This window comes from Hemicordylus capensis, chromosome 15 (genome assembly GCF_027244095.1).
Source record: "Hemicordylus capensis ecotype Gifberg chromosome 15, rHemCap1.1.pri, whole genome shotgun sequence".
In the NCBI taxonomy this organism is placed as follows: domain Eukaryota; kingdom Metazoa; phylum Chordata; class Lepidosauria; order Squamata; family Cordylidae; genus Hemicordylus; species Hemicordylus capensis.
Window position 1 is genome coordinate 15,285,116 of NC_069671.1, and position 27,208 is coordinate 15,312,323.

Genomic DNA, 27,208 nt, shown 5'->3' on the forward strand with positions numbered 1-27,208 from the left:
CTAGGACCAGGGAGACCTAAGTTCAAATCCCCATTCAGCCATGATCCTTGCTGGGTGACTCTGGGCCAGTCACTTCGCTCTCAGCCTAACCTACTTCACAGGGTTGTTGTGAGGAGAAACTCAAGTATGTGGTACACCGTTCTGGGCTCACTGGAGGAAGAGCGGGATATAAAATGTAAAAAATAAAACAAATAAAGCCTGCTATCTGGGAAAGCTTCTGGAACAATAGCTCACCTCAAGCTTTTAACAGACACTTCTTCTTCCTCTTCCTCTTCTTTCTTCTCCTTCTCCTTCTTAATTTCTGATTGTTGCCATTTCAGTTTTGAAACTTCCCCAGGTGAGTCAGATCCATTGCTTCTTGACCCCAAGAACTCAGCTGCAAACTCATAAGTGCCGTGGCTACAAAATCAATGTTTTGTTTAAAAGTGAGCCTTTGGGGAAAAAACTGTTTGCGGAGATCAATCCAATGAAGCAATTACTTCTCGAGTTTAAATCCAATCCCATCTACTCTCTGTACTGTGGTTGGAAACAGTATTTTTCACTGCAGCCTCACCTCCACAGGAAGAGATGGAGGATGTGAAACAGAGCTCATGTGTGTTAAAACTATAACTTTTGACGCAGAGTGTCAGACTGAAAAGTGGGGACTGGCAAGGCAACCCCAATTCAAAATTCTTCAAGAGAAGTTTTGTGAAACTCATCGTTCTTGTCCACGATCTGCGACGTTGTCTTCTACTCAAGGCTCCCAGAAATAGATTTTGGATAGATCTTCTTGGCACGTCTCCTGGGATATCAGATGTTGAAAAGATACGCTGCTTCTTGTCAAATCAGGACAATTATCTCGTCCACAGGACATTGTTACTGTACTGTTGCGATGTACAGAATTAGAAGCAAATATGTTTACCATCGATCAGAGTCTCTTGTTTTAGAGATCACTTGATATAAGATCCCAAAGCAAAGCTCTTTCTGCCCCACCTTTTCTGGATGTCACTTCACTAGAACATGTTATATCTAGCAAGGATAAATTTTGCAACTTGATTAATCTACAGCTACATAGCTTATTTATTTGTTTGTTTTGTTTAAAATATTTATACCCCTCTATCTCTACCTCTATCTCTATCAATGATAGATAGATAGATAGATAGATAGATAGATAGATAGATAGATAGATATTCTGCCTTATACAGATTCATCTTGGTCCACCTAGTTCAGTATTGCCTCCTACACTGACTGGCACAGGCTCTCCAAGGTTTCAGGCAAGAGACTTTCCCTGCCCTAACCTGGAAGATTTTCACATGTGGCTTTTAAAGCCCTTTAGCTTGCATCTCCTCCAGAATGGAGCGGGTGCGTTCACATATTGGCTAGATTTACCCCGAAGTCCCTGTGAGTTATCGAGGAGCAGTTCACACACAATTCGGGTTTTTCATTGCACATTAGAGCGTAGCCCGATTTATATCCGGGGTAAAAACATAGGAAGCTGCCATATACCGAGTCAGACCATTGGTCCATCTAGTTCAGTATTGTCTACCCAGACTGGCAGTGGCTTCTCCAAGGTTTCAGGCAGGAATCTCTCTCAGCCCTATCTTGGAGATGCTGCCAGGGAAGGAACTTGAAACCTCCTGCTCTTCCTAGAGTGGCTCCATCCCATCAGGGGAATATCTTACAGTGTTCATACATGTAGTCTCCCATTGAAATGCAAACCAGGGTGGACCCTGCTTAGCAAAGAGGACAAGTCACGCTTGCTACCACCAGGCCAGCTCTTCTGCCCGGCTGAGACTCCGCTTGCAAGCAAAAGGTCCCAGGTTCAGTCCTTGGCAGCATCTCCCCGTAGGCCTGGGAACGGCTCCCACCTGAAACAGTGGACAGCTGCCGCCAGTCAGAGTAGGCAAGACTGAACTAGACAGACCATGGGCCTGACTCAGGTGATGGAGACCATAGCATAAAGCATCTGCCTGACAAGCTACGGTTCAATCCCTGACATCTCCAAGGACTCTTTCCTGCCTGAAATGGAAGACGCCCAGGTCAGTCCCTCAGCTCCAATTCTCGATTGGGGCATGTCCCGCCTCCGAAAGGCAGCCGGTTTTGCCGGCACACTTCTTGCCCGCAGCCCATCCAACACCAGACTCCCGTTCCTGCCTCCCCGCCTCTCCGCAGCCCCATCATCTTTCCAGCCTGCGCGGCGAAGCTTTGTCATGTTACCTGAGGAGACCGATCGGGTCCCGCCACCCTAATGCGATGTGATGGAAGCGGCAGACCTTTAAATGTCAATGCTAATGTGACACCGCTTTCAGAGGAACACGGATTCTCAGGGAGAAATCCAGGCAGGGATTCATCTGCTCGCCATCGAGAGAGAGACTCGCTCTTCCGCCGTCTCGGTGAGCCTGGACGCATGTCTGGAATTGAGGAGGATGCAAGAACCAATGGGAATTCCGCGGCATGCTTGCTTTTCCGTACTCATTTTCATGTACCTTACACGCTCCAAGCTGAACAGTGAATGCTGCTCAGGAACATAGAAAGCTGCCATATACCGAGTCAGACCCTTGGTCCATCTAGCTCAGGGTTGTCTACCCAGACTGGCAGCGGCTTCTCCAAGGTTGTAGGCAGGAATCTCTCCCAGCCCTATCTTGGAGATGCTGCCAGGGAGGGGACTTGGAACCTTCTGTATGCAAGCCTACAGATGCTCTTCCCAGAGTGGCCCCTAAGGGGAATATCTTACACCGCTCACATTTAGTCTCCCATTCAAATACAAACCAGGGTTGCTACCACAAGACCAGCTCTCCTCCCTGCTTCCAGAGTGAAGTTCCAAAGAGTCCTCTTTCCAGAAGCAGCCTATTCATGCGGCCAGAGAAGTCACTCCCAGAACTGGGGGGAACGGCGGAAGCACCTTCCAAAACACTGCAGAAGCCCTGGAGCCCTGGATCGTGACCATAACATGCAGGGCCTGATCCAGGGACCTTCTGCAAGCAAAGCAAATGCTCCACCACTGAGCTCCAATGCCTCCCCAGGAGATAAATATAGTCCTGTCCAATACATCTAGAAAGCAGTACACAATATATGGCTCTCCAGATGTTGATGAACTACCACGCCCATCATCCCCAATGGCAATACATTGTGGCTGGGGGTGATGGGGATTGGAGTTCAGCAACATCTGGAGAGCTGCATGTGGCCTACCGCTGATCTAGAGCAGGGATTCTCAGCATTGGGTGCCCAGAAGTTATTGGACTTCAACTCCCATAATCCCCGACCAAAGGCCACTAGGGCTGGGAAATGTGGGAGCTGAAGTCCAATAACATCTGGGGACCAACGCTGAGAATCCCTGATCTAGAGACTTCCACTCTGTTTTGACAAGCGACGGCACTTTGACAAGCCAGCTGGACTGAGTCTTGATGGAGTGCCACCATCTGAAAGCCATCTGAAGAGGTCCACCCTTGACTTGCAACCTGGAAACTCTGACATCGTATCCCCATCTCTTCCTAAATATCTTGGTAACCATAGAACCAGACCAAAACCTTAGCAAACTCTCACACCGAACAATTTTCCTGGAAACATTTATACTCTCGTCATCATATACCATGTCGAAGGGGCTCTTTTAGTGAGATCATAACCATCTATGTAGGTTGGAATCTGCTATGCCGAGCCCGCACTTTTTAAAAGACACTCAAAGAAAGGGTTGGTGCGTTTGGTGTATCAGACTTCGCACCACAACCCCTCTAGAATTTGCTTTCAGAACTAACAATCCTTTTTCTTTTCCCAACTCTGCAAAAAAAAAAAACCCAAAAAAAACCCATCCAGAGAAGGAATGCCAACCCCAACAAAGCTTGTATCACTGCCATGCCGAGTGTTTACATATCGTTCTCCTTTGAGAGATGGGTTTTACCTTCCCAAATGTTAACTTTGGTGAGGTTCCCGAATGGCATCCCAGCAAAAATAGTGGATGCAAATACCCAGGTTGTTGCAAAATAAAAAAAGAAAGCAAGAGTCATCATCAGCTCTCAGCTTTAACAGAAACCAGCATTTTCCCAACTGTCCCTGGGCTATTTTAACCTTGGAACAACCTTACAGTGAGTCAGATGGTGGCACCCATCAAGGACTCTGTGTTGTGTTCTCTGACTGGCTGCACCTTTCCAAGAGCTTAGGCAGGGGAGACCTGTCCATGCATCGGCAGCAAGGTGCCGTTCACATTTCCGATGCCTTACTTCAGATTTGATCTTTGCTCTATAGTGCTACCACATTGCAAGTACGTTGCAGAAAGATAGCTATATCTCCCCATCGTAGGAGGTTTGCGCAAGCTAGAAAAGACAGCTCACCCTGCTGGCGGCTCTGCACAATGAACGGCTGGACCTTTTATTGTGTTTTTCAATACGATCCTGCCAAGCCGAAGCATTTTACTGCTGTTGTGTCATTTGGAAAGCGCCCAGGTAAGAAAAGCTGCTGGATCAGGTCAAGGCACATGTGGTTCAGCATCCTGCCTTATGAAGAGACCAATCAGGTGTACTTGGGAAGCCAGCAAGTGGGGAGAAGAGGACAAATGCCCCCTCCCTTGATGCTCCCCAGGTATGCAGTAGGGATGTGCAAAGAGGTTCGACGTTGAACATGTTTGACGTTGAACTGGTTCGGTTCAACGGGTCAGGGTCAAACCAAACTACCCCCTTTACAGTCCAACCCTGGACTGAACACACACACCCCGGTCCATTCAGGGGGTTCAAGAAGTTTTTTAATTTTTTCAACTTACCCCCTCTGGGGGGAGGTTCTCTGAGGCAGTGGGGAGGTCCACAGAGGTTCCTCCTCCACCCTGCTCAACAGAAGAGGGGGGATGTGCGAACCGGTTTAAGTCAAACCGCAGTTTGAGTCTAACAGTGGTTTGACTCGAACCAGCCCAGTTCGGGCGGTTCTAGTTCAAACCGGACCGGTGCCAGTTATGTTAACCACCCAGAGACAAAATTTTGGGTGGTATATAAATTTGATAAATAAATAAATCCAAATTGGTTCGGACTAAATCCAGAATCACAAAATCCGGAATTCCGGAATCACAAAAATGGCCCCAGGCTGCAGCCGGCCCAGGCTGAAGGAGGCCGGCAGGGAGGTTGGAGGAGCCTCTGCCAGCCCCACTGCCTCTGCTGATGTCTCCGCTGCCGCAGTCCCTACTGCCTGCAAACTAGGTACTAAGTATCCTTTCTCTCACCCCTCCTCCCTGCCGCTGCCAGATTCTCACATCCTCGCCTGATTCCCCGTTACAAGTATATCCTCTGAACCGGTCCACAAGCCAGCTTGGCCCAGTTTGGTGGCTGAACCAGACCGGATCTGGTTCAGTCAGAACTAGACTGAGCCAGGTCGGTTTGAATTTAGTCCGAATTTGAACTGAACCAGCCAAACTGGTTCCGGGCACATGCTGACCTATTGGAAACAGAATGCTGGGCTGGGTGGACTCTTGTTCTGAGGCAGGGGGCAATTCTTAGCAGTGCTTAGAGAAGCATGGCTTCCAGGAAGCATGGCTTCCCAAAGGCGACATTCCAAGCACTGCCTGGGGAAGATAACCATGTGAATTGGCTTTCCTGTGGAGCAGAAAATTAACATCTAAGAAAGGGATTGCGTGTGCTAAGAGGAAAGAGGCAGTTTTGCTGATCTCACAAAGACAAGGAGCACGTGTGGGGTGGGCGGGGGGGGGGGCGATCTCTGACTGTTCAAACCTTTTGCAATCAGCAACCTATAAAAAGAAGCTCAACCAGCAAAACAAGTCGGAAATCAAGTAGACGCACGTCTGAAATCCTGATGACTTTGCCAAAACCCGCTCCAGAGCTTGCATCTCAATAGCTGAGGAGGTGGCTGCAGCTGCATAAAATCGTGGCTTATACAACTTGTTTTGTGCATCTGGAATGCGGGCTGGGATTCGGGCTTCCTGGGATACAGGTGGTGGGAAGATGGTGGGAGATGGGTGTAAAAGAGGAGACCCATTCGAGCATTCAGTTGGTGTGCACACTCTGCCCCTTGCTGGTTAAGGGGCCACGGAAAGATCTTACCCCTGGACAGCAAAAATCTGGAACCAGTCCTGGGCACTTTCCAAATTACCCGCTACAACAGTGTCACTGCTGTCCTTTAAGTGTCCTTCCATACTGGCTATGTTTCGACACTGCAGTCCCTTCACTGTCGGCAAGGTACCGTTCACATTTCCGATGCCTTCTTTCAGATTTCATCCTTGCGTTTTAGTCCTACACCGTCGCATGACCCTAACCCTAAACCCTGCTAACTGAGCAAAGAGGCACCTTCTAAAAGTGGTGATTCTCTTTATTGAGCAGGGGGAGAGCAACTGGCCCTATCCACCCCCAGCACAGCATCCCTTCAGTGGCTGTTGCTGGTGTCTTTCTTATGTTTCTTTTTAGATTGTGAGCCCTTCGGGAACAGGGAGTCATTTCATTTATTTATTTCTGTATGTAAACCGCTTTGGGAACTTTGGTTGGAAACAGTATATAAATATTTATTGTATTGTATTGTATCGTATTGTATTGTATTTCAAAATATTGCATGTGCGTCGCAAAAAAACAGCTTTGTTTTCCCGTTGTAGGAGGGTTGCGCAAGCTATTTATGTTTTCAAAACAATCTTGCCAAGCCGAAGCATTTTACTGCTGAACAGCATGTCATCTGGAAAGCACCTTGGGCAAAATGCCTCCGTTCGGGCAAGTCGCATTCGGATCGTAAACAGCAGGGGGAGCAGTCTCGCAGCAACTAACAACCCCCCCAAATAGCAACTTTTCCACAACTTTTTCAAAATAGCAACTTTTCCACAACTTTTTCAGCGCCCTTGCTCTATATCTCAGTGATTAAATTCGCAACAAGGCATCGGAAATGTGAACGGCACCCTGCTGTCCGCATAGGGACTGCGGTGTCACAACGCAGGAAGCGTGGAAGCAGACATCCGAGATACGTCCTCACCCTGTTGTAGGGTCTAGTCTGGAAAGCGCCCTGGAGAGTACACAAATGAAATGGTTCTCCGTACCACGGGGGACAAGCCCTGAACAGTTTGGGCCCTGGATACCTGAGGGACTGCCTGCTCCCGAAGGTTGCTGCCCGCTTGATGAGGTTGCTTGGGGGGGCTCTGCTCTGTGTGTTGACAATGAGGGGGGCTCAGCTGTTGAGCATGTGGGGCGGGGCCTTCTCTGTTGCTGCCCCCAGACTCCAAAATGATCTCCCGGTGGGTATCCGCTCCTCAGTCTCTATCACAGTTTTTAGAAAGTGAGTGAATTCTTGGCTTTTTACCCAGGCTTCTTATATGATGGTTTCTATTGCTGCTGCCTTGTATCTTTTATGTTTATGTTGTGCTTGTTTTTAAATCTTTTAATCAGATCTGCATTTTTTATATTCTAGTTAATATTTTAATTGTGCAATTATTGCAATCTTGTTCTAACTTTTGCGTGAACCGCCTTGAGATTGTATTAATGAAAGGCGGTATAGAAATTTAACAATAAATCAAAGAAATAAAAATAAATGTGCACAACCACCCTCACCCCCCCCCAATCAGCTTCAGCTGGTATAAAAATTCAGAAAGAGTTATTCCTAGGACCTTTGCCACCCCCCACCCCCCGCAAAGGCTCTCTTCAGCAGCTGACTTCACTTCTGCTTTTTTTAGAAAAACAAAAACATCACACGATCCTCTCGGACACAAGGGAGCATTTTTCTGAATCAGCAGCATCGACTGCTTTTTGGCATGCGAGACAAAAATCGGAGAGCCAGCAAAATGTGACCTGCATTTGGAGGAAGTCTATCAAGCGGAGTGATCCCCAGGTAGACTCTAATGACCTGTCGAGTTTTGTCGAGTTTTTTAGTTTTGTTAAGTCAACTGGCAGAGGGAGAGGATCTAAGGCAGGGCGGTATTGAGTGAATATTATAGAATCACCCCCTCTGGTTTATGGGCAGGCTACTTCAACATATATAGCATAGTCTTTCAGGAGCAAACTCGCTCCCATTACAGCAGAAGTTAACAGGGGCAACATATTGTAAATGATAAACATGGAGATCCATTTAAGGTTAAACTAATCTACTTTATTTAGAAGTACATGATGGTAGGAAAGACCTATACCCTGGCTGCTAGGTACCTGGTGGACAGGGAGAGACCTAAAGAAGCATGGTTGACCTGCCTAGCAAAGGGGACAATTCTAGAGCGCTCTCTCTAGCTCCAGAAGCATTCTGGGAAGGAGAAGAAGAAGAAGAAGAGGAGTGGGGGAGGTCACTTCCAGGAAGTTCTCTATCAATTGAAGGGTCATAGAGGAAGAGATAAACAGGAAAGAGAAGGAGACACTGACTATGTATCTCTACTCCCAATGGCCCTTTCATTGGGGTTACTGACTCAAAAGGCCGATGCCATCTGGAGCTGGATCTCCAACACAGACGCCGGAGTGGCTCCTCAAAACGAGCCAGAAGAGATGCCAAAGGAGGCACAGCTGCCTCTCCTTCCCGGACTTCCATTTGCTCCTCTCTCTCCCACCCCGTGTGCTGCCTACAGGCTGGCCATTCATCAGGTAGAGTTGCTAGGTTCACTGCGCAGCTCGGCCTGACAAACGGCTAGCCTACAAGCACTTGTTAATATTGGGGTGGGAGAGAGAGGAGCCTATGGAGCTCCGGGAAGGAGAAGCAGCTGTGCCTCCTTTGGCGCCCCCACCCCAGCTCCTCACGAGGAGTTGCTCCCATGCAGGTGGCAGGTGGTGTAACCCAACCCCCCCCCAGGAGGCCCTGTTCAGAGTGGCACCTAATTCGGGCCAGCCCATGATTTATATTCCCCCACCGTGTAGTTAATTTCTAGGATTCTATGAGCTGTATTAAGGACTCGGCTGATCCATCACCGGTAAATCAAAAGCGGGGGGACAGGGGACGGGACAAACAGCCTGCAGGTGATGCTTCGGAATAAATTATTTTTCCCCATGTCACAAGGGGAGATTCACTTGCCTGCCATTATCTAGCACACTTCAAGATTGAGATGGATAAGGTGAACTTGCCGAGTTAAAAAGTTAAGAGCGAAGACACGGCTGGCTTTAAAAGTTCAAGTGTGGTGGGGATCGTAAATCTAACCCAATGGCAGATGCTCCATTAAATGTCTCACTGAGGAAATGCAAATACAGCTATTCCTCTTGCCCATCATTTTGGAGAGCTGGTCTGGTGGCAGCAAGCATGACTTGTCCCCTTAGCTAAGCAGGGTCTGCCCTGGTTGCATATGAATGGGAGACTTGATGTGTGAGCACTGCAAGATATTTCCCTCAGGGGATGGGGCCACTCTGGGAAGACCAGAAGGTTCCAAGTTCCCTCCCTGGCAGCATCTCCAAGGTGGGGCTGGGAGAGAGATTCCTGCCTAAAACCTTGGAGAAGCCGCTGCCAGTCTGTGAAGACCATACTGAGCTAGATGGACCTATGATCCGAATCAGTAGATGGCAGCTTCCTATGTGCCTAAGCTGGTGGTTGAAAGTTCCTGAACATGGAATTTCCATTTCGAAATCATGACTAATAGCCGTTCTTCTAGGGCTAAACCAAAAGGGGGCATTTTCATGAATATTTTGGCAGCTGGAAACTCTCTGGATGATGTTTTTATTCAAAAGAGGAAGCTAGAGAACGTTTTCAATTGTTTTGGAATTGCAGGCATTGCCTGGTAGAATCTTGCAAAATTAAAACCATCCCATTGGCTTTATCCTATAGCAAATCAAGTCTCCTTTTTTGCACAGAAGATCCCGATTCCATCCTAATGAGTTCCACTTCCTGATTTCAAATGCCATAATCAATTAATCTGAATTCCGAGGCAGGCTTCCCTCCATGAGTTGGGTCGGGTGTGATGAATGGTGAATATCTAATGCCTCCTTCACCTTGGGACATCAATATCCACGTGGAGAAAACCCATCCTGCAGCTTTCCATAAATATTCAGAGATTTTAATATATCACCCCACCCTTTGTTACAAGAACTGATTTGCATAAATTCTTTCGCTTCCAGCACATTTTCTATGGCTGACGGCATCCCACGCTGGAGCAGTCAGCTCACATCCCCAAGGGAAACTTCTGGATGCTTTTAAAGCTCTATTTATACACGCACTTTCCAATCTTCAGGTCTTCATCTTCTAACTCAGAGGAGGCCACTGAGGACCTGCCCATCATAGTAAAGTCCCCTGGCACCTACCAGAGTCACCGCCTACAGAATCAGGCAAGGCCCAGAGAAGGTGTGGGACGTTGGGAAGTTCTTCACACTTTTAGATCTCATCTCTTAGTTCTCATCTCCTCTGGAATGGAGGTGTGTGTTCACATATCGGCCAAATTTACGCTGAAATCCCTGCAAGCTATTGGGAAGCACTTCACACACAATTCCTATTTTTCATTGTGCATTTGAGCATAGTGCAGGATTTTTGCATCGGTTTTTGCATTGGTTTGGGGGCAATTTCAAACTTGCAGTAAAGCCTACTGTCTAGGAAAGCTGGTCAGCACCAATAAAAACCTTCAGTCAGGTCCAACCATCTGCTGGAGCAACCACCAATTTCCCCCACTGTACCCAGCTCTCTCTCTTTCCTGCTTGGAGCTATCCAGGGTCCTTCAGTCAGGTCCAACCATCTGCTGGAACAACCACCAATTTCCCCTACTGTACCCAGCTCTCTCTCTTTCCTGCTTGGAGCTATCCAGGGTCCTTCAGTCAGGTCCAACCATCTGCTGGAGCAACCACCAATTTCCCCTACTTTACCCAGCTCTCTCTCTTTCCTGCTCGGAGCTATCCAGGGTCCTGACTATTTTATTTCACTCCACTCCCCTTGCAACTGTACAAGGCCTGCATCCTTCCTAGGGCTCTGATCAACTCCCAGATCCCTTCCTCAACAGAGGTTCTGGCTTGGCCATCAACCCCCAACTGGAATAGGATAGTGATTCCGAATGCCAAAACCCAGGGAGTGACCTAGATGGAGAGAATTTTGGAAGCACCCCTAGAAAGAAAAAGAGGGTAGCCAGCTGCATCCAGGTCCTGAAGAGTTTTGGTGGGGTCATGAGCTGCCGGTTACATCTCACATCCAGGTCTGTTTTTCAGCCGAAGACTCAATCAAGATATCATCACAGCCCTCCTGCAAAGGACGAGTAATTGCAAGAGGCGCAGAAGATGAACCTTTCAAATCAGTCATGCCCTGCATTCAACTGGAAAGGTCTAGAATATACTCCACAGTTCCTGCCTGGGCAGATTAGCACTTGAGGCTTAACGTTCGTTAAAGGATTCAGAGATTCTCAGAGATGAGGAAAACTGCTCCCTCGGGGGACAGGGATGACCCCAAAAATCCTACTGCAAGGACCTGAATACTGTTCCTTGTAACTGTTTTTATAGTATTCGACGAAAAGAATTCATAGAGACATAGGAAGCTGCCATATACTGAGTCAGACCATTGGTCTATCTAGTTCAGTGTTGTCTACACAGACTGGCAGCGGCTTCTCCAAGGTTACAGGCAGGAATCTCTCTCAGCCCTGTCTTGGAGAAGCCAGGGAGGGAACTTAAAACCTAGATGCTCTTCCCAGAACGGCTCCATCCCCTGAGGGGAAGATCAAAGCATGGAAGAGTGTAATTGCTCATTAACTGCTTAATCTCGTCCTGTGACTGGAACTGGTTATAGTTAAATATATATTGTTTGTTAGTTTGTTTATCCCACTCTTCCTCCACAGAGCCCAGTAAATTATTATGTCTATGTTTGTCTTCACAACAACCCTGTGGAGTAGGTTAGGCTGAGAGATACATAACTGACCCAAAGCCATCCAGTGAGTTTCGTGGCTGAACTCAGGTCTCCCCGGTCCTAGTCCAACACTCTAACCACTACACCACACTGTGTCTTATTATATTTGTATACCGTCCCATCCAAAGGCTCTGGGCGGTGCCATTTATATAAATAGCCATTTATAGCTACACACGTTGTTATTACTTCTTCAAGCACCCAACATGATGTCTTTATTCCAGCTGGGATCACAAGATGACAGGCATTCAAGGGGGAACTTGGCTAGATTGATTCCACACTTGCATTCATCCCACACACCTTGATCAGGTGTGGGCACCTGACAGGCAGCACGAGACACAGACGCCAAGCTACGGATGGATGCGCTGGAATGTTTGCAGCGTGCTGGATAAAAATAAGAAGAGAACAGAAGCGGCAGGGGAGTTGTCAATAACAGAACACATCCGCTTGCCAAGGATTTGCAAAGAATGAATAATGCAATTTTAATTGGGGGAGGGGAGGAAAGAGATAGTTTCACTCAGGTTCCCGAGATACAGGACTTGCTAAGAATATTGTGCAGGTGGATGATGGGAGTTGTAGTCCAGCAACATTTGGGGCCAATGTTTGAGAAACCCAGGCCTGCTACATTTCTCTGTGCTGGGTGACTCTTAAAGGAAAAGAAGAAAAGGAAGACGCTCCCTTCTTGTCTCCGTTGCTATTATATTGTGAGTGGGGGCAGAACTGGAGATGTTTAGGGGAAGGGCATGGAACAGAGATGGAATAAAACCATGCAAAGCTTGAATGGAGTGGAAGTAGGGAGAGATTTCCCTCCCTAGCCAAGATCCCCTCAGAGACAAGATCCCAGATGTCCTCCTTTGCATCGGAAGGCATCTGGATCTAGGTTCCCAACAACAACCAGGAGAGGAGAGCCGGGCTTGTGGTAGCAAACACGACTTGTCCCCTTAGCTAAGCAGGGCCCGCCCTGGCTGCATATGAATGGGAGACTAGAAGTGTGAGCACTGGAAGAGGTTCAGGAGATGGGGCTGCTCTGGGAAGAGCATGTAGGTTCCAAGATCCCTCCCTGGCAGCATCTCCAACACAGGGCTGCCTGCAACCTTGGAGAAGCTGCTGCCAGTCTGTGAAGGCAATACTGAGCTAGATAGACCAATGGTCTGACTCAGTGTATGGCAGCTTCCTAACGGTTCAGGGAGAGGACCCCTCTCTTCCAGAAGAGACACAGCTAAGCTTTGATGGCAACCCAGGCCAAAAGAACTACTAATTTTATCTCCCAGGCAGCCTATTATTAATCTGTCACTGATCTTCAGAATTCCCCCCCCCCATTTATTCTGCCTACCCCAGGAAACATAAAGTCTCTATAAACTTGGCGCTGTGATTTATGGCTTGCCATCAAGAGACAACCGAAAACTAATTCAGCAGTGTCACTTTGAGTTCTCTCCTCCGCAACCCAGGTGCCTGCGATTAATAGGTGCCCCTTGCACGAATCGCACAATCCAAACAGAAAACCAACCCGGTGGGGGAACCAGCCAGGGTCGGACAGAGACGGATGGCTTCCAAGCAGCCAAAGACAACCGAGCCCCCAAACCCCGACGGGGAGATCTGTGCGCTGGGTTTTAGGAGCCCGTTTGACCAGTCAAGGCTGTACAGAGGTGGCTCTCTCACTGGTGGGGCTAATGGCCCGATTTGTTCAATGGACATGATCCACGGTGCTGGGGGCTTCTCCCAGCAGCCCTGACACACGGCGTTCTCTGCGCCGCCACCCATGATCTGCCTCTCTTGCAAACTTGGCTGGCAAAGTGTCGCCACACAAAGTGTCGCCACCACCTCTCCTCCCATTTGTTGCCATCCATTTACATTTGATTTTTGTTGGGGGGAAACTGTTGTTTTTAAAAGTTTAATTCTTGCATTTTACCCAGAAGGCGTTCTAATGGTGCACAACTAAAGACTGAAGCAGCCATCTTGATTACCCATATGCCCCAAGACGTGGCAGCGCCACAGCACAGTGTGAGTAAACAAAACCAAAAAAACAGCTGTTGCTATGAGAAAAAGGTAATTCACCATTTTCATTTTGTCCCTATCTTTGGGGACAAAAACTGCATTGGCGTGAGAGGAAAGAGTTGTCATTCTCTAGGGTTTACCTCTTCCTAAAATCACAGACCAGGGGACATGACAGACATGCATTGAATATGATGTGTGAATAACCAAGAGTGGCTTTTCCTAACAAGCTGGGGACGGTGTGGTGGGGTGGCAAACGAGACACAGATGCCTCTGCTTCCCTGAGCTCCGTTTGCTCCTCTCTCTCCTGCCCTGCATGTTGCTTGCAGGCTGGCCATTCATTCAAGTTCTAGAGTGCAGCTCTGGAGTTTCTAGAGTGCAGTTCTAGAGTGAACTTGTGGTTCTAGAGTGCAGCTCCACCTGATGAATGACCAACCCTCAGGCAACATGCAGGGTGGGAGAGAGAGGAGCATACGGAGCTATGGAAAGCAGAGGCATGTGCCTTCTTTGGCACACACCCCCACCTCATCGGAACCTGCTCCTGTGAATGTACATGTGTATAGGTCAACGGCCATGTATACACCATACACATATTTGATGCACAGAGAATATAACATCAGAATAAGTCTGTACACACACACACACACACACACACACTCCTTATTGTGCTTTTCCTGTCCCTGCTGGCAAGCAGCAGAGGCAATAATTTTAGGTAATTTAATTAGGTTTTCTTCTGCTTTATGTCCCGTGACATAAAGATGTAATGAAATTTTAAAATGCAGTAATTTTACACCCAGAGATTATTAATACTGCAACAGGGTAGCTAGCAAGAGAATGTCAAATTACCTGGTTTGCAGGCTCATTGTGTGTGGGGGGTTTTATCCGGAGGTTTGTTACGGAGGATTTATACTCTCCAGCACAGGATTGTTATTATCACTATTATTAGAGTCTTGAGAGATGATTTCTCTTCAGTGGAAGACTCAAGATGAAGGTTGCCCACTCCGCATGGCTCCTGAGCGGCATTCGGCGCAGCTCAGGTTTCAAAGGGCAGAAGTGTAGGGTTGGAGCCGTATCCAGTACAACAGAGGATGGAGCTCTTCTGCCATTGAGGGTGGCATTTCCAAAAGGTGGATTTCTCATCCTTATGGCACTAGTTGTAAAGTTGTGCCTTCGAGTCGGTGTCGACTCCTGGCGACCACAGAGCCCTGTGGTTGTCTTTGGTAGAATACAGAAGGGGTTGACCATTGCCTCTTCCCACACAGTATGAGATGATGCCTTTCAGCATCTTCCTATATCGCTGCTGCCCTATATAGGTGTCTCCCATAGTCTGGGAAACATACCAGTGGGGATTGGAACCGGCAACCTCTTGCTCCCTAGGCAAGTTATTTTCCTGCTGTGCCATAAGGCACTAGGACAGGAAAAATTCTATTTTTAAACACTACACGAGGGAACAAGGATCTTGAGAAACCTTTTTGGACAAATTTGAACTCTAAGCTAAGCCTTGCTGGAAAGCCTGCTGTCTGGGAAAGCTCCAGGTTTGGTTTGTTTCGGGAGTTTTGCTGAAATCTGCTCCTATGCAGCTGAAATCAAGGCTTGGAATTCCTATCTGGCCAGGCTCCCCAAAACAGCCAGCAGCCACGCTGGCTGTGACCTCATCGCTGCGGACTTGCTTTGAGGCCCGGTCATAAAGAATGAAGCCATTTTATGTATCTATCTATCTATACATACATACATACCAGTTTGGGAACTTTTGTTGAAAAGCAGTATATAATTACTAGCTCAACCCGCGCAGAACATCTGCGTGCTAGTACTGGATTGCTCCCCTCACCCCCTGCCACAGCCCCTCTCACCTCAGAGATCTCTCCACCCTCACCTGCTCCTCCTCCTCCATCCCACTGCTTCCATCCCCCTCACCCCTCTTGGTAGCGGTTGCAGCGTTGCTGGCGCCTATGGGCCAAGCTGCAGCCCTCTATCCCCAGAGACCTCCCCACCTGAGCCCCACTCCTGCTCCTCCCCACAAGAGTAGCAGCAGCAGTTGACTGGGCCCTTCCTCACTGCCGCCACCGCCATGGCCGCTCGTTCCCCTCAGGCCACTGACAGGCCCAGGCCCATCCCTTGCCTGCCTGCCTGCCTCCCTCCATCAGTGGCCTCGGTAGTCCCAAATAGCAGGAGTGGTTGACTGGGCCCTTCCCTGCTGCCAGTAGGCGAAGCCATGGCCACTCGTCCCCTCAGGCTACTGACAGGCTCAGGCGCTTCCTTCTTTCTCTCTTCCCGTTCCTTCTTTTTCTCTCTTTCTCTCTCCTCCACTCGCTCTTCCCCTCTGTCTTTCTTCCCCTCCCTTCTTTTTCCTTTTCTTTCTCTCGTTCTCTCTTCTTCTTCTCTCTTCCCTCCTCTCTCTCTCTCTCTCTCTCTCTCTCCCCCCTTCCACTCGCTTTCCCCCTCTGTCTTCCCCTCCCTTCTTTTTTTCTTTCTTTCTCTCTCTCCCTTCCTGAGTTAACAGATCTTGTTCATCTTGTGTCCTCATCTAATTCACACAACGGCAGCCTCCTCCTCCTGAAGGGGCTCTTTCCTCCCTCACATCCTCTTTCTTCGCAGAACGCTGCCCATTATCTATCTATCTATCCCTCTACAGTCAATAACATCTTCTGACCAGTAACAGTTACATTCCACTTGACCTTAACCATCACAGGCTCCTCCTCCCTATCTGCATATGGAATCCCCACTGTCCAATCATTACGGTGCTTCTGCTCGCGAACTCTCACGAGAGCTGCCACTCACAGGATTAGCCACAGATACACCTTAGAGAATTATATATATAGATTTGTCATTGTATTCATCGTAAGTTTCCTGTAATGATCTGAGCAAAATTAATTGATTTTGAGAAAGCCAGATACAAGTGGTGAAAGCCAGATACAAGTCGCTGGTCCCCTGAGTTGCGCTGTGCCCCCCAACTCACCCTCAAACTGCTCCAAAATCACAATTTTTCTTCTTAAAATAACAGAGCCATTTTGAGGCTCCAAAACACAAAATGGCCACTGGAAATGACGCCCACAGTCATTTCCGGCCACCCCGACCCACTGATACATGAGGTCAGCATGCTTTCCTCCCTTTTATTCCGTGTATGCGCGTGTCTTTTACCAGACCACAGATACGCGAATCCATGGATAACGAATCCGCAGATATTGAGGTCTGCCTGTACTATTTACCCACAAGGAAGAGGGCCCTGAATTTAAGACGAAACCCCACCCCACCCCGAATTCTAAGGACTTAGAAAAAACCTAGTAAATTCAAGTAAATACAGTTCACAACGTGTGAGGATGGAAGTGGATCCAGGGGGTGGAGCACCTTGGAAGAGGCTCCCTCGGCCCCAGGAATATTTACTATTCAAGGGCTGCAGCCACTGAATTTCAGAGAGTAAAACTGACAGCCAGCTGAGAGCTGACTCAGCGACCTTGATGCATGTTTTTTTCTCTAGAGCAGAAGGCATTTTCCAAGAATCACGAGAGACTGCGAGGAGCCTTGATAGGAGCAGACACACACCATCTCATGCGGGAAAAGTCCCCAAGTCTTCTGAAACCATTTATCTCCCAAGTCTGTTTTCTTTTTCTTTTAAAAGGTCATTGGCCTTTGTTTTTAAATTTTTATAGCCATTTTTATATAGCATGCCACTTTTTTAAAGGTTAAGTTATGTAAAATGAAACAAGACAGCATTTGCTTATTTACGTTATGTTGCTAACAAAATGTATACGGTTGAATATTAACATAACATACATAAGAACAGCCCTGCTGGATCAGGCTCAAGGCCTATCTAATCCAGCATCCTGTTCCACACAGTAGCCCACTTGATGCCCTTGAGAAGCCCACAGGCAAGAGGGGAGGGCATGCCCTCTCTCTTGCTGTTGCTCCCCTGCAACTGGTATTCAGAGGCATCTGGCCTCTGAGGCTGGAGGTGACGTATAGCCACCAGACTAGTAGCCATTGCCAGACCTGCCCTCCGTGAATTTATCTAAACTCCAAATTCCCAAATTCCCCAATATTATTATGGAATTGTGGAACTATAGTTCCAGAAAGTATCTTCTTAGCAAATATATTAATGTGGTTGTGACACCAATATTCCTTTTTAATTTTTGGCTTATTTTGGTACCATTGTGAACTTAGTAGGACTTCTCCTTCCCCCACCCCCATGTGATGCTGTAATAATTTTAGCTGAGTTTATTTGGTTTATTATGAAGTCTTTGGTACAGTACAAAGTCGGTACAATGAATCTCTCCTTTTTAGTTATTACTGTATAGCCTTTAAGGTCACGAACATCTCCTAGACCAGAGTTTCTCCTGTGTTGTTGGGCTTCAGCCAGGGGCAGAACCACCAGTCAGCGAATGGGTTCAAAGAACCCGGGCCACCAATGAAAAGGGCCGCTGGAGTTCCAAGTGCCATCACTCGCAGGGGGGGGGGTGGCCCGATTGCCAGAAGGCCCGCCCCAGTCCTCCCCATCTCATTTCCAGGCAGTGCATGCTGCCTGACAGCGTTTATTTCCCTTCCTCTCCCTTGCTGGAGGGAGAGGAAGGGAAATAAATATATGCTGTCAGGCAGCAAGCACTGCCTGAAATGAGAGGGGGAAAGCTCAGGGCTCTCCGGAGCCCAAGCCACACTCCCGTGCGCATGACATCACTGATGGGGACACTGATGGGGCCACCGGGCGGGGCAGAGGACAGGCTGCCATTCGGCTGGCTCCGCTACTGGCTCCAGCTCTCCTGATAGCCAGCCACGATGGCTTCATGAGGGAGAGACAGAGAAGCCAATACAAGGTGCAGAATTGCCTTCCTACAAATTTCAAATTGCTTCATACATTACTTTCATGACGGTCAATGTAGTTTCTCTCCCTTCATGTCCCTTCTTTATACCAAGTTCTTTCTCATAATGAGTCCCACGTTTTCATTTTAATAAATGTTGCACTGACAATCCCGGTGATCTGAGCCTTCATCCATCAAGGGCCACCTTCCTTCCTGAACTGATCAGCTCCTTCCTTAAGTACATGAGACTCCATAGTGCATGAGTCTCACGTCCGACCACTCCGCCAACAGCCGCCACCCAGAAGAATCCAGTAATTGAAAAGACCTTATAAATCAATAGAGCTAAATTGAAAACCCCAGGCAAAACTCCACATAAATTCACCCGCTCTCTCAAGTTAGGGCTCTGAGTTGATCTTAGAACTGAAAAAAGGCACGGGAAGAGTTTGAAGGAAGACTCAGACCTCTCGTTCTTGCCAAAAGATTCAAAAGCCCCAAATGACCACCAGACAGCTTCTTACAATTGCTTCGCAACACACAGGCTTGGTGTGCATTAATATGATTTGGGTTTGGATATCTTCTTGCATAAGGTGCTGTTCGCACAGCATCAGATCTTATCTTGACATTACAGGTTTACAACGTTGTATGTCCGTCATGAAAAAGTCAATTATTTTCTGAGGTTTGAGAGCAGTTTGCCTCTGTGCCTGCCTGACATGAAAGCAGGTATGCAGAGAATCCACTTACATATGAATCCCCCTTCATCCCTTCACCTCTAGAGGTGAGATTATTATTCATACATACATCCATTCATTCATCCATCCATCGATTCGATTTCTATACCGCCCTTCCAAAATGGTTCAGGGAGGTTTACATTAAAACAAAACAATTAAAATCAATTAGCAGTTAAAAACAGAGGTTGTAAAACACCATAAAACAATAACAGGTAATACATTCAAAACAGTTTTAAAACCCTGAAAAACCAGGTTACGAGGTTAAAACTGAAGGCCAATAAAGAATTCAGATTACGGATTTCTGCAGGGACTGCATTCCAAAACCTAACTCTTCCACAGATTAACTCTTTACTTTCTGGCTGGGAATATCCGCACCACCACTTCCAAACTTAAATTTCCTTTTTCTCTTATTTTGTCTCTCACAACAACGTCTTGCCCTCCACTTCTCTCTGAAAGTGCCCTGTGTGTGGATCGGGGTGGGGGGGGTGTTGCTGCTTCTCCTCCTCCTTTCTGCTTTCGCCCCTCAAATCCTCAGTGGTGTAAATCCGACACAGCTAACTCTAACTGGCTTCAAAATGTCAGGGTTAACCGTAGGATTCTACACCACTTTCTCCAGCGCAATCTTTAAAAGAAGTATAAGACAGACACCAGCAACAGCCACTGGAGGGATGCTGTGCTGGGGATGGATAGGGCTGGTTGCTCTCCCCCTGCTAAATAAAGAAAACCGCCACTTTAAAAAGGTGCCTCTTTGCTCAGTTATCAGGGGATAAAGGCAGCAGTTCTCAGCTTTATGAGCGTTGTGTTGGACTCCAGTTGGCTAGGGATGATGGGAGTTGTAGTCCAACCACATTTGGAGACCCAAGGTTGAGAACCCCTCTGATAAACGACTTCCCTGATCTATTTTGAGCAAAACAACATGTGGTTGTTTTTTCAAGCTGAATTCCTTTAATCACAGAGATGCTGGGATTATTTGCCTCCCTGAAACTTGGCTCGGTGGCAATAATGAGAGTGGATCTTCACAGCCATAGATCTGTTTTGAAGGAGACCAAGTACCTCAAAACAGATCGATGGGTTGAATCGTGACATTATTACATGGGAAGAAGGATGTTTTCCACACAGGGCTTTTGAAGCCCTTTAGCTCGCTTCTCGTCCGGAATGGAGGGGGTGCGTCTACATATTGGCCAGATTTACCCTGAAGTCCCTGCAAGATTTACCCCGAAGTCCCCACTCATTTGGTGGCCAGGAATAAGATATAAATTTTATCTATATTTCACAGATAAAAACAGGGCCACCCTTCTAACTAACACCGGGCCTCAATTGCCTTTTTCTCTCTCATAGTCAAATGTGTTGTCAAGCCGCATTCTGAATTAAGTAGTTCTCCATGTTTCCAGGTCATATTTTATTTCCCAAGGGTGTCGTAAGGAAGCCTGGAGGGGTTGAAAAAGACATCGTTGGAGGAAAATGAGCTTCGGGCTGGTATTTCCTCTGGGTCCAAAGTTTGCATTACATAAGGGCATCGTTGGCTGGTTCTCAGCAGGCTGATTCGGGCAGCGAAGAGGTGTTCAAAATGTGCCCAAACTCCTTCCTAAGATACAGGGAGGCTTCCTGATTCACAGTTCGGTACCATAGATCTTGTTAATCCTTACGACACCTTGGCAAGGTAGGCCAGCATTTTCATTCCACCCCAGTTGGGAGACAGAGACAGCCAGTACAATCGCCTTCCTTTAGGCTGCCTCCAGCACATGAATCTGGCCGTACTGAGTCAGACCCTTGGGCCGTCTATTCCAGGATTGCCAGCTCTGATTGGTAGCAGCTCTTCGGGGTCCTTCCTAGCCTAGCCAACCAAGGATCCCATTAATCAGCAACGCCAAGAATTGAACCCGGGACATTCTGCAGGCAAAGCGAGGACTACCATCCTAGACAGATCTGGTCCCATCTGGTGGGACCACTATGTTTGAAGAGCTACTCCGTTCTTGTTTTGTGGACATCACAGAAATCAGGGTTTCCGTGTGCAGAAATGTGACAGTAAATTAAGTTTAATAGGCTCTATATGCAGCCTAGTTCTCCAGTACTGCTTTGACATAGGGTAGAAGATCCATCCATATAAAAATACAGCATTTTGGCTTCCTTTAAAACACACACACACACACACACACACACACACACACACACACCAAAAGCCACTGGATTCAGAGATTGAAACCTCCATTTCTACCACTCATGTACACCACACCCCGCCCAAGTTTCAAAAGCTTTGGTTGGAGAGGGGGAAGGAAAAGTCGTTTATCAGTTAACTGTGCCACCACATCAGGCAAATTATCCCCCACGCTCCTGTTTAATTAATGGGACTGTTTTATCATAGATAAATTAGGGGTGCTGTTGACGAACTAATTTGTTAATTAATGGGAGCCTGGAGGCATTCTTGTTCAACAAACGCTTTCTTCTAAAATGGAGAGGTTTTTCTGGCAGAGGCAATAGTTACATGGTCACAAGGCCCATTTCTCAACGGTGGCGCACCTTGGGTAAAGGTTTACCTTTCTGCCAAGGAGAGACATGCATGGGAGAGAGATGGCCACCGTCTTGAGGAGAATGACCCCCCTGGTCTTGAAGAGTGGCACCTTTTCTGGACAAATTCATTCCTGAGAGGCAGAAGAGCATCTCGTGATAAGTCTCTGGCTGATTTTACAGTGGATCAGCAAGGGGCACAACACCCGGTTCTTTAAAACAGCAACCACTAGGCTTCAGAGCTCTGCATGGTTAGGAACATAGGAAGCTGTCTTCATTATCTTCCTCACTCCATGGGCCCATGGAGAGAGGGGCAAACACGGGCCTCCCCTAGCTACGCCCCTGCCCTGCTTAGCAAAGGGGGCCATTCCTCCTTACTAGCACAAGATCAGTTCTCCTTGCTTGCCAGACCTGTGGACAAGCTGCAGAACAATGTTGGGGGAGTGGCAAAGTTAGGGGTACATATCAGTTAGACTGCAGTAAATGTTTTGCAAAAATCTATTTTTGCATTTTATTTTATTTTATTTTATTGCAAATGTTTGCAGATTTTGCCTGCATGCAAGAAAGGGACCAAGCAAATCTCCTTTGCCTTTATTGTCTGTGAATCCTCCCCCCTCCACATTTCTCCTCTCACTTGATTTAATCTCCTTAAGTGCTGGCAGATAATCACTCTGGGGACCTCTCCTCCTTTGCACAAGGATGTTGCTGTCCCGTGCCCTTTTAGATCACATTTGCACTTCTGGGAGTTTCATCTGTGCTGCGGATTTATAGTCTGGAAAGGATGCTCAGCTCCTGGCTCCTGTTCAGGTCAGTGGCCTCATATACTAATTGGCTTCTTTCCTGGGAACCGGAGTTCCTGTACTTTGATTGCAAGGGAAGTGCCTGCCATTATGACGGACAGAGAGCTTCATTCTGACCTACTATCCCTGCCAGCCCCTGATAAGAACATAGAAACATGGGAAGCTGCTATATAATGAGTCAGACCATTGGTCCGCCTAACTTAGTATCGTCTGCACAGACTGGCAGCGGCTTCTCCAAGGTTCCAGGCAGGAGTCTCTCCCAGCCCTATCTTGGAGTTGCTGCCAGGGAGGGAACCTAGGACCTCACGCAAGCATGCAGGTGCTCTTTCCAGTGGCCCCATCCTCTAAGGAGAATATCTTACAGTGTATACCTGTAGTCTCCCATTCAAGGGCAAACCAGGCTATAACCTACTTAACAAAGGGGACAATTCACGCTCGGGAGATGGTAATGGTCAACCCCTCCTGTATTCTACCAAAGACAACCACAGGGCTCTTTGGTCGCCAGGAGTCGACACCGACTCAACGGCACAACTTTGCCACAAGACCAGATTTCTATATGGGAAGTGATATAGTCCCCCATATAGTCTCTATATTTCTCGGCCTCTCTTTCAAGCCATTTAAGCAAGTACAATTTACGAAGGTGTGCAAGAACCATCCTGATGGGTCAGACCAAAGGTCTATTCAATGACCTATTTCCAGCATCAACCACCAGGAAGCCCAGAGCCTGAACATAATTTCCTGCCTCATATGAAGCAGAGGTCTGGACACTTGTGCTCGTCATGTTCACCAAGACACTACAGCCGATTATGATGTCAGTAGGTCCGAGAACTTCTTTGCTGGAAAGCCGTGAATAAATACCTCAGGTTTTTCAGCTAAATCAAATGCAGCCATTTTACTCCCCCAACCCCCAGGATTGATTATCATATGTTTATGGGGAGGAGAGCTGGTCTTGTGGTAGTGAGCATGAATGGTCTCCTTTGCGAAGCAGAGTCTGCCCTGGTTTTCATTTGACTGGGAGGCTACAAGTGGGAGAGGAGATGAAATAAATGCACCCATTCAGTAAATGCTGGCTGGGAATGCATTACATGACATCACACGCACAGGGCGTCCCAACTCTACGTCCCATAGGGCGTAGAGTTGCCATATTCTAGCTATCCAAATCCGGGTGCCTAATTTGCATATTGTGTAAAACGGGTTTCCAAATCATTTTTGAGCAGAATAGTGACAGCACGTTTTGCTCCATAACTCCGCTTCTACAAGGGCTAGAGCTTAACTTTTTTGTTTTGTTTTGTTTTGGTTGTGTGTGTGTGTGTTTTAATGAAAGCAAAAATCTGGGTGAGCTAAGCAATCTGGGTGAGATGCTTAAGACCCAAGTGAAACCCAAAATTCCACGGGGCATGGCAACTCTACTCGCGTGGCCCTTCCCATCGGGGGCCCGGGTTCTTTGAACCCGACCACCCAGTGGTAGCTCCGCCCCTGAGAAGGTCCCCAGATCGCTCCCTGGCAGCATCTCCAGGTAGGGCAACTCTGGCCTGAAACCTGGGAGAGCCGCTGCCAGTCAATGTAGATAAAAATGAGCTAGATGGACCAAGGGTCTGACTCTGTAGAAGGCAGCTTCTTATCTCATTGCCATCATCCAACCTCATTATCATCTATTCTTCCTAAAGCACCTGAACTCTGCTCTGCGAGGCTGGTTTCTATCAGGCACTTTTAACCAGCATTTCTGAAAAACAGTCACAGGTGAGTGTCTTTTGGAATTTGCTCAGTTACTCCTACTGGAAGCTTCTTCCATTAAGCTAAGACTGAGCGAGATCATCATTACGCTATAGTCCTTATGCTGATGGCTGGTTCACAGCCCACACGCCATCAAAAACGTGCCTTATTCTCAGCTGCGTGCCCTGCCGGGCAAGGACGCTGGGCAAAGACACCGCGAAATCGGAGAGAACTGGATGTCTCCGTCAACAGCTGTTTGCGCGGTTTCAATTGCACTGAGCCAAACTAATCTCCTACTTAGAGGCTTGAGTTTTCTAAATCACCACTTGAATTACAGAATCATGGGACCCAGGAGGTTGGAGGAGAGCCCTGAAGGTCATGGAGCCCTTCGCCATGACAGAAGCTTCCAGGCTTTAAGATTCCTAAAGGTTGGGAGTCTAGAGTGCAGAGGTCTCCGGTTTAGAATCACCTGCCTGTTGGAAGAACCATTTTCTTTCACACAGAGCCAGGATAGGGGAGGACACAGCTTATGGTACAGACCAGAGTTTCTTAACCTTGGCCCCCCAGATGTGGATGGACCACAACTCCCATCATCCCCAGCCATGTCCATTGTGGCTGGGGATGATGGGAGTTGTAGTCCATCCACATCTGGGGGGCCAAGGTTAAGAAACTCTGGTATAGGCAGTTGTTCAGGTATACTGCCTCTGAACATGGTGCCCACCCCCCCAGCCATCATGACCCATGGCCATTGATAGCCACCACCACCCACTCCTCCATGAATCTGCCGAATCCACTTTCAAAGTCCTCTCACCACATCTTGTGGCAGTGAGTCCCACAGATCCGTTCCAAGTGCACCACCCAGAGCTTTTGGAGGGGGCAGTATAAAAATGTAATAGATACATAAATGAATGAAAGCATGCACTCATCCCCAGCTGAGGAGGAGGGATACATGGGAAGCGACCCACAGAGAGGCTGAGCTTCTGCTCCCCTATTTTGGTTCTTATAAATCTTGGAGTGCTTCTTCTTGGAACAGAGCCTCACTATGAAGCATCAGCTCGGGGAGAAGTGCCTTAAGTCATCAAGGCACCCTCGCTCACCATGGCTTTAGAACTCCACTGGATTTCCCCGCCCAGCTCTGCCCCTGGCGTCCTGCGCATTTGCGGATTTCCGCGTCTCAAGTTAACGACGGCGGGACGGAAGCAAGCAGCATGCCTCACTGGCTCCGTTAGTGAGCTGCGGCAGCTGCTGACCGGCCTTCCGAAACAAAATCAATGTTTGCTATTGAATGAATTAGTTCTAGCTGAGCTACAGAGGCCAAGGGGAGAAACCAGCGCAGTTAACTGGATTAGAGAAGGTCAACAACCACTACAGCAAAGACCGACAGCCCTGCACAAGGCCAGAGATTCATCATGGCAACTCGGGGCAGTGGCCGGCCGGCTGGACCAACGCCAGACTCCTAGATGGGCCAGATGCCTCCCATCCAAGGGGCTCTCGGTCCATCAGCTTGCCAGACAAGGTCCTGCGCCAAGCTCGTGAAGTCGCTAGTCCTAGCCACATAGCCCATGACATTATGGGGGAGGAACCGAGGAAGCTGCCTTCTACTGAGTCAGACCCTTGGTCCATCTAGCTCAGGATTGTCTACACTGACTGGCAGCGGCTTCTCCAAGGTTGCAGGCAGGAGTCTCTCTCAGCCCTAACTTGGAGATGCTGCCAGGGAGGGAACTGGGAACTTTCTGCATGCAAGCCTGCAGGTGCTCTTGCCCGAGTGGCTCCATCCCCTAAGGGGACTATCTTACAGCGCTCCCATGTAGTCTCCCATTCAAATGCAAACCAAAGCTGGCCTTGTGGCAGCAAGCATGAATTGTCCCCTTTGCTATGCAGGCTATGCCCTGGTTTGCATTTGAATGGGAGACTACATGGGAGCACTGTAAGATATTCCCCTTAGGGGATGGGGCCGCTCTGGGAAGAGCCCCTGCCTGCTTGCTTGCAGAAAGTTCCAAGGCCCCTCCCTGGCGGCATCTCCAAGACAGTTCCTGCTTAGCAAAGAGGACATCAGACATCTGGATGGGTCTCCAAAGGCTGCTAAGGAGAGCCATAAATGGGCAAAGCAGCTTTGCACCAGTGGTTATATATTTCTTATATAAATATAAGAAGGAGCCCTGCTGGATCTGACCAAGGGCCACCCAAGCCCAGCTTCCTGTTTCCAACAGCAATCAGCTCCGCAAGCCCAGAAGCAGGACATATAGGCAGGTAGCTGACTCCTATGGTTGCTTCCTAGCAACTGGTATTCAGGGGTATGCTACCTCTGAAGACAGATGCTCAGTTTATCCATCGTGACTAATAGCTAGCTATTGACCAGCCTGTCCCCCATAGATATGCCTAATCTCCATTAGGAGGCCTTCAGTAGGAGAATGGAAAGGGCTCCCAAGGCAAAGGGAGGAATTTTAGGGACAGATCCTGCTCTCTAAATGTACCTAGCTTAGGAGTGCTCCTGGATCCCAAACTCTCTCTGGAGTCTCAGCAGTGGCCAGGAGCGCTTTTGATCAGCTTTGGCGAGAGCTGGTCTTGTGGCAGCAAGCATGGCTTGTCCCCTTAGCTAAGCAGGGTCCACCCTAGTTGCATCTGAATGGGAGACTAGAAATGTGAGCACTGGAAGAGATTCCCCTCAGGGGATGGAACCGTTCTGGGAAGAGCAGAAGGTTCCAAGTCCCCTCCCTGGCAGCATCTCCAAAATAGGGCTGGGAGAGATTCCTGCCTGCAACCTTGGAGAAGCCGCTGCCAGTCTGGGTAGACAATACTGAGCTAGATAGACCAATGGTCTGACTCAGTATATGGCAGCTGCCTATGTTCCTATGGCAGCTGCGTCCATTCTGGAGGTAAATGATCTTAAAACAGTGGTGCATATGCTTGTAACCTCTAGGCTTGACAAGTGTAATGCGTTCTACACGTGGCTGCCTTTGTA

The 27,208-nt window shown here is 48.1% G+C and overlaps 1 protein-coding gene and 1 long non-coding RNA gene across 8 annotated transcripts in view; one reads left to right on the forward strand and one right to left on the reverse strand.

Moving 5' to 3' along the window:
- CMKLR1 (chemerin chemokine-like receptor 1) overlaps positions 1-27,208 on the reverse strand; it is an 80,261-nt gene that overhangs the window by 33,996 nt on the left and 19,057 nt on the right. Inside the window, exons 5-6 of one of the 6 annotated variants that reach the window (XM_053280401.1) lie at positions 2,197-2,390; positions 235-399 (exon numbers count right to left, since the gene is read on the reverse strand). The exons of 4 other annotated variants lie outside the window; for them this stretch is intronic. The gene's annotated coding sequence lies outside the window, so the exon portion shown is untranslated. The remainder of the gene's footprint in view (positions 1-234; positions 400-2,196; positions 2,391-27,208) is intronic. One more of the 6 variants, XM_053280403.1, reaches the window with a different exon arrangement.
- The window catches only part of LOC128338230 (uncharacterized), a 35,723-nt gene that overhangs the window by 7,691 nt on the left and 824 nt on the right, over positions 1-27,208 (forward strand). Inside the window, exons 2-4 of one of the 2 annotated variants that reach the window (XR_008312552.1) lie at positions 7,619-7,773; positions 13,632-13,719; positions 17,186-17,274. This is a non-coding gene — a long non-coding RNA (uncharacterized LOC128338230). Of the gene's footprint in view, positions 1-7,618; positions 7,774-13,631; positions 13,720-17,185; positions 17,275-27,208 lie in introns of those variants that run through there. The other variant, XR_008312551.1, reaches the window with a different exon arrangement.